Below are 8,233 nucleotides of genomic sequence, written 5' to 3'. Positions count from 1 at the left end.
AAGAAGCACCGCTGCTGCTCTATTACTTAATTTAGGGATTTTGAAATCTTGGGAAGAAGGAGTTTAACTGGAGAAGCAAGGGAGGAAAGAGAGAGATAGCCGACGCCGGAGATGGTGAGAAATGGAAAGGAGGCGTCGCTACTTCTTGAAATCCAATTAGGGATTTGAATAAAAAAAAGAGAAAGTAGGGAGAGGGAGAGAAAGAAGCACCGATTGGCTAAAGGAGGAGAAATTGGGCCTGCTCCCATTCCACTCTTTTTTTTTTTTTTTTTTTTTTGCTGGGCAAGTAAGCAAATTATGGTTGGGCCAAAAAGGAATTAATCCTACACATGAGCTAGAATTAAAGGGATGAGCTTGATTAATTGCTACTAGGCTAAAATTTAATTAATTAGTTGGGACCGAGAATTTTCTTCGTCGGGCTCGGAAGTTTATTCGGTCGAGACAGAATTTATTTAAGGATCTAAGCTTGGAGCTCGAAGGTGGAGTTAATTAATTCCTAAAAAAAAGGAGAGAGGGGGAAATTATCAAGTTCCCGGAATTTGGAAATATTAAAGTTTGAGATGCGAAGGGCCGACCGGCGTCGCCCCGCGACGCCATGGGCGGCCTTAAGAAGAATCTTAAGAAAAGATTTAAGAAAGGGATTTTCCAAGAATCCATATTTTATTAAATAAGTGACTAAATATTTATTTTAGAGAAAATAGAATTTCTCCAAAGTTAGTAAAGTGAATAAATAAATTCTGCAGAGTAGTGAAGCCCGAGATAGGATTAAGAGAATCCTATAAGACAAGACTAAGATATAGGTGCTATCCAATAGGATGCATACATTCTTTTCTCAAGAGAAATAGTCAAGTACTAATTAGCGTACTGCGCTATTTATTTTCAAGGGAGAAAATATTCAAGGGCAAGTGAGGCCTCACGAGGAATTTAATTGGAGATAAGCATACGAAGTGGGCTTTCTTTTAATATCCAGCACTATAGTGTGGATATAAAGCAAATGTTTTGAAGTTATGAAATATCTTTTCTCAAAAATGAAGATGTGATCATCTCTTTTAAAGTTGTTGTCACGCCATAAAATATTTGTTTTTGAGACCTGTCTATGAAGGCTATATGCCGAGAGTTTGGCGATGCCAAAAGTTTAGTAACGAATTCGGTTCCCAATAGGACCGCAAATCCTATTCGGAATGACGTGCACGAGCGCTGTGAGCCATCCTAGAGAGAGGTTGGCCGGCGAGGGTGTTTGTTGAAGGTGGCCACCTTCACGGCACGAGTTTCTCAGACAGGGAGGGAATACCAAGAACTTAGACTGATCAGTCGGACTTTTAAGATCCCAAAAGAATTTAGTATGCTCAGGCCTTTTTAAGAAAAACCCCGTGTGATACTGTTGATAGGTGACAAATCATATTTGTATGTTTTGTTTTCGGCACGTGTCCACTGAGTACTCCTGTACTCAGCCCTGCATGTATTTATAAATGTGCAGGTTGAACGTCAAGAGGAAGGAATATTGATCGGAGTCGATGCTATTAGATAATCAAGTGGATTTCTCTACGATTCGTGTCTTCATACATGAAGTCGTTTAGTAAGGACCTATTCCGCTGTACTTCTGTCAAGTGAGAATTTCAAAGTCTCACCTTTGAACTCTAATTTAGTTAATATGATGAATTATTCTATTTTGAGATCTTGTAATCAAATACTTGGCTTCCAATTTGTGGTATCAATTGATAGGCCTTTCGGCAAGTCCCTTGAGTTCTTTCCCCATTTCATTAATTCTGCTTATTAGTCACGGATTTCCCGCTTTTGCTATCATTAGCAAAGTGCGGTCGTGACATGTATCAACATCAACGTGAATTGTCTTCTGCGCAATTAGTACAATTTGAATCAAATTCTGCTTAGGATTTCTTCCAAAAAGATGAAATTCAAATTTTTTTTTTCATCGTGAATCGTCCAGATTTGTTCTTTATCGTATATTGCGTGATTCCTAAATTATTCATCTCGTTTTATTTCAGATTTATGATCATCTTCTTCGTGAATCGTCCAACACGACCGATCATCCATGATTTGTTCCTCCAGCGCGATATTTTCTGATTTATTAATCACGATTCATGCCTCCATTGTGATTGATCAGCCACGATTCATCCTCCAACGTGATTGATCAGCGATATCTGAATTCCTGACCATATGGATTCAATTCCAATATGATCGTTGGAGGATTATTTCGATTCTGATTACTCTTTGTCGGGAGAGCAAGGAGAAACTGATCTAGAGGTAATTATCAATTATTATCAGTTAAATTGACGAAGATGAAGTCTCTATGTTTGTTCCCAACATGATTAGAGTGCGTGATGTGAAAAGACGTTAGAGTGGGGTATTTAGTGGTTAACGTGATGTATATATGCTTTAAATTGAAGTGTATGTATTTTGTAAATTGCTCAACATGATTAGTTCTAATATTACTTATATTATGTTGGAGTTGAGTATTTATTGCTTATAGTGATGTGAATATTTCATATAGTGAAGTATATGTAACGAACAGTGAAGTATAACATGACTTTTTTTATACAACATTGATTTATCGCTTACAGTGATGTGAATATTTAACATAGTGAAGTATATGTAACGAATAGTGAAGTATTGAACATATAATGATGTATGTTGTGCATATAGTGAACTAGTATATGCTTATAGTGAAGTATATTCTGCATGCCTTGTAGTACATATAGTGAACTGGGATATATGCTTACAGTGAAAGATACTACATTGAATCAGTGAAGTCTATTGAGGACATAGTGATGTATATTGTGCATATAGTAACTAGGATATATGCTTACAATGAAGTATATTCCCTTATAGTGAATTATATTATGTTTATAGTGATGTATACAATGCTTATAGTGAATCATATTGTGAAGTATACCATATAGTGAAGAAAACATGTCAAATAGTGAAGTTTATATACCATATAGTGAAGTAAAAATGAGCATACACTTTATAGTGGTGACCTGCCTTATAGTGAAGTTTATATTACTTACAGCGAATTAAAGTTCCTTTATAGTGTACTTATATGACGATTTTAATATGTAGGTCCTGTATGATGTTTGCTCCGCTTATGGGCAAGAATATTCACGGTTTTCCCGTGACATTTACTGTTGGACTTCTTCCCAAGGAAAATACTGACTCCTTTTCATGGTTATTGAACTAATTTGTGAAATGTATGGGTGCGGCTTCCAAATTGATTGTAACAGACCAAGATTTGAGAATCAAAGTTGTTATTAAGAAGGCCCTTGACAATACGACCACTGGTGGTGTATGTGGCACATTGTAAATAATGTTTAGTTTACTTTTTACTTGTTTTTAGTTCACTATAAGGGAGTTTGTTTCGTTGCAGTTTGTTTTTGTGCTCAGCTCAAGTGCGAATTCGTTCCTTTCTAGTTAATTTCTTACATATATTTAGTTCACTTCTTACATGTATTTAGTTCACTTTCTAATGGTTTTAGTTCACTATTAATGAGTTTTGTTTCGTTGAAAACTTTTTTTTTTCGTTCGGCTTACTTATTTCGTTGCCGACTTAATTTTGGGTTCACTATAGGTGCGAATTATTTAACTGCTTTATATTACTTCCTGCGTTCCATAGTAGTGGAATAATTTTGCCATTTTTGTACGTTTCATAGTAGTGAAGTCATTTCCCTTTTTAGTAAAGTCAACATTTTCTCATTCTTACTTTTTCCTCTCTCTTACTTTATTATCTCTATCTTTTCATCTCTCCTACTTTATTATTTTTTTATTTAAAACATTACACATTTTTTTCTTAATATTCGTGCCGAAAAGAATATCTTCACTACTATGGAACTGGGGGAGTAGATCATTTGTGAACTCTATATTGTTTAGATACATAACAAGTATTTCATTTGAGAAAAAAATAGCTTATAAAAATCATCTGAAACTACATAGCTATGAACTAAACAGATAAATTATTATATAAAAACAAATGTTACTTACAGACATACTATTGAATTTAAATGAACCGAATAGGGTCTACGGTGAACTAAATGAAACATGTTATAAATATCAAATTGGTAGCATCTTCGCCTTCATAGACGCCAAGCTTCCAATCATCATCTTAGCTTCTGCTTTCAACGTTCTAGATCTTTCTCTTCGTCTTTCTTTAAGTATATCAACAACTTTCAAAAGATTAATAGGTTGTCCTATCATTTATAGAAACTAAAAAGGATTCATAATAGAATTAAATATATAGTCAAAACAATTCACTATAAACAATATATATACTTCACTATAAACACAATATACTTCACTGTAAGCATAATATACTTCACTCAAACGGTAAAATAATACACTCATGTCCATATACTAGTTCACAATAAACAAAATATACTTCACTGTAAGCATAATATACTTGAGTATAAGCACAATTTACATCACTCAAATGCATAAACAGTACTTCACTGAAATATCAAACATCAATAAATGCACCATCATGCATCATAATACTTCACTCTAACCATAGAATATTTCACTCTAAGCACATTTTACTTCTCTAAAATGATAAAACAGAGCACTATAAGCATGCATCACAAACATTTTACTCTGATCATGATATACTTCACTCTAAGCATGTTTTACTTCACTGAAATGATAAAATAGTGCACTATAAGCATGGATCGGCCATTTACTTCACTGAGGTATATATAGAGGGTTAAAAATATATTGTTTTAAAAAGAATAATCAATGATCGGCCCTATCTCCACAATGAGGGGTCGATGGGGGAGTTGATCATAGGCCTGATTGATCGCACCCCCCATGGTGAATGCTCTTAGGAACAAAAACCGAGTTTAGTCTACATCTGTGATAGTAATTACTCCATCCGTCCCTGAAAATTTGTCACTTATTTCCTTTTTCGTCCGTCCCTAAAAATTTGTCACCTTTCACTTTTACCATTTTTGGTAGTAGACCTCACATTCCACTAACTCATTCTCACTCACATTTTATTTTAAAACTATATAAAAGTAGGACCCACATGTAGGTATCAAGATCAAACGTCTCGTGGAACTCGGGCATCATGTGTTTGATGTACCTCGCTGGATCTTCGTACCTTGGCTCACATTCGCCCATCTCCTGATCATATTTTTCATAACTCTCGTAGCTCATGTAGCCATGGTGGTGTCTATCTTGGTACTTTGAGCTCTTTCGTGTCGATGCCCGTCACCCGGATAATGATTTTCCCTAAACTCCGATCATTACTACTACCATCCCATCCAGTAGGTTCCTCAATTCCCCATCGCTTCTTACGACCCTATCCATTGGCCTTCTTTCGACTCGGTTCGATTTTTGGTCCCTTAACATATTCATCTAACTCATGGAGATGTTTTGCCAACCTTCAACTCATTTACATCACTCAGCATCCCATCCAACTTATCTAAGATTGCGGCTAACATCGCATTCACCTTGGCCTCGGTAACTATGAATGTTTTTCATTCACCCTCAACAGGTTATCTTGCCTAGTATGGGTTATTGTGTTAGGAGCAAACAAGAGACATAATAGATGTCATACTTTTATTTTTAATTTGTCACATAAAAGAGGTCACGTTTCCTTTTTTAAAAAAATTCTCTCTCACATTAATACAAAATAACATTTCCTAAATTCTCGTGTTATTAGCCAAGTATGTCATGTATTATAGGACGGAGAAAATATTATGAACTAGTCTCATTGTGGTTAGCAGCGGCGAAGCTACTATGGGGCGGGAGGCCCACGGGCCCCTCGTCCTATCTAAACGTACTAAACTGTGTAGTCGCGCAGATGGTTACCGTCGCAAACTACAAACTTTCTGTCCTGAGATCTATCCTCTCCATTAGCAATGTTTTTTTTTTTTTAGTATTTTTACTTGCACTATTATTTGTACTGATTAGCAATGTGTTTTTCTTTAGTATTTTTACTTGCAGTATTATTTGTACTACGCGCACATAATTTTTATTTTATTATCTTGAATTTTATTTAATTACACGATTTTCACTTTTATTTCTATTTTACTTCCTTTTTTTATTTTACTTATTATATTCATGATTTTTGCTTAAATACACGATTTTTTTCAATTTAAATTCTATTTCATATTTTTCAACTTGAATACACGAAAATTTTCTTTTATAATTTTTTATTTACTTACAATTTTATTTTACATACACGATTTTATGGCACTTCCTCAGCCATAAAAGAAATGCCATAAGTTTTATGGACAATCTTAAAAGGGCTTAATCACCCAATTTGTCCGCTTAATCATCGTAATCATATATCAGCCATAAAGTTATGGCACGAACTTATGGACAAATTGTTATGGCACTTCCTCTGTTACGTGAGATCTATCCTCTCCATTAATGATTATGTGGACAAATCTTAAAAGGGCTTAATCATTAATGTAGTTGGGTGGATAGCGGGGCCTCATTTAAAAAATTATGGCATTTTGTCTCAATTCGTGAAAAGTAGTTACTCCATTTGATGACGCTTCCTCCGTCTCATAATAGATGTCATACTTTAGAGATGATACATAATTTTATGAGATGCTATTTTATATGTTAAGTGGTGAGAGAAAATATAATATTATAATTAATGTGAGAATGAATTTTTTTCAAAATATGAAATGTAACATCTTTTATGGGATAGACTAAAAAGGAAAGTGTGACATCTATTATGTAATATGGGATGGAGGGAGTAATAAGATTTAATAAAACTATTCTGATTGATTACCTCGACTTTTGTATTTGGGAATCAGTGAAGGAAATTTTCTGAAATGTTTATTCGATGAAATATTGAAAAATGAATACACTTAACCGAAACCCAAATTTTACATTTTTCTCACAAAAATAAACTAAATTAAACACTAAAGATGATGAAATAAAATTTCGAACTAGATCCTGAACGTATATAACTCGCTTATGGATAGATTAGACCTATATCCAAGAGTACAATAGAGCCTAAAATGGGAAATGTATTTAGCTATAATAGTACTTAAAAACCAATCACTTTTTGTTTTTTTGAGAAAAAAATATATCTATCTTTAGGTTTACAGTAAACCGAAATCTAAAAGTTTTTCAAATTTAGTGATTATAAAAAGCATAATACAGAGAATATTCTTTTAAGTTTGAGTTTAGCGTAAATGGTTGGTGTAAAATCATATTTGATATGACATTTACACTAAAATGAGTGGTTGGAGATGCTCTTACTCAAGATCAATAAAATTTTAAATATACTATTGAAATATAAATATAAATTACTACATTCGTTCCACAATAAGAGTCACATTTGGTTGACACAAATTTTAATAAATGTAAATAATAGTGGATTGAAAAAGTTAGTGGAATATGAGGTTCACTTTTTAAAATTGATTTAAAATAGAATGTTAGTGAAATGAGATAGTGGAATGTGAGACCTACCTACCAATTATGGTAAAAGTTAAATGTGATTCTTATTAGCAAAATATGATTCTTACTAATTGAAATATAAATATAAATTACTATTTTCGTTCCACAATAGGAGTCACATTTGGTTGACACAAATTTTAAGAAATGTAAATAATAGTGGATTGAAAAAGTTAGTGGAATATAAGGTTCACTTTTTAAAATTGATTTATAATAGAATGTGAGTGAAATGAGATAATGGAATATGAGACCTACTTATACAGGTACGTCGGCAGGTCAGGCTGGACAGCAGCCTTCTCCACTCGAGGACGAAGAACCGGAGGGAATAATGGTGCCAGAGTTGAATTGTGAGACAGTGGAACGAGGTAGAACGTCACCAAGGGAGACGAACAAGCGTGAGAGGCCAAGAAGGAAGGCGGGGCCACCGGCCAGATTTGGTGGCGGCACGTAGAATAGATGATTTAATTGTTTTTTTGGGATTTATTGTTTTGTTTCTTATTATTATTTTGAACAATTGGGTCGAGCAATTTATAAGCTCCGTTCCGGGTTTTCTTAGTTGGTTCTTTCCCGGGCCGTAAGTCGAACCAACCCTAGGGTCCTTAGAATTATAAATAGGCGCTGAAATCATGAATAAGATTATCGAAGATTTCGCTTACTTTTGTTTCTTTTACGTTTTCTTTGCAAACCCTAGCGGTCGACGGAATTTCGCCTCCCAGGATTTCTACAATCTTGCGTCCAATCTCACGTTGAGAGGATTACTCTTAACAAATTGGTGCTTTCATTGAACTCATGGATGCCATTGTTTCGGAGG

General features: G+C 34.3%; 1 long non-coding RNA gene across 1 annotated transcript; it reads left to right on the top strand.

The window, feature by feature from the left end:
• Positions 1-2,009: 2,009 nt before the first annotated feature.
• On the top strand, positions 2,010-3,443 carry LOC121764971. The gene is made up of 2 exons (XR_006042671.1): positions 2,010-2,262; positions 3,079-3,443. It is a non-coding gene; the product is annotated as an uncharacterized LOC121764971 (long non-coding RNA).
• Positions 3,444-8,233: the final 4,790 nt, after the last annotated feature.

This window comes from Salvia splendens, chromosome 14, assembly GCF_004379255.2.
Source record: "Salvia splendens isolate huo1 chromosome 14, SspV2, whole genome shotgun sequence".
In the NCBI taxonomy this organism is placed as follows: Eukaryota; Viridiplantae; Streptophyta; class Magnoliopsida; order Lamiales; family Lamiaceae; genus Salvia; species Salvia splendens.
The sequence above is the reverse complement of the archived record's forward strand: the minus strand, read 5'-3'. Positions and strand labels throughout refer to the sequence as shown.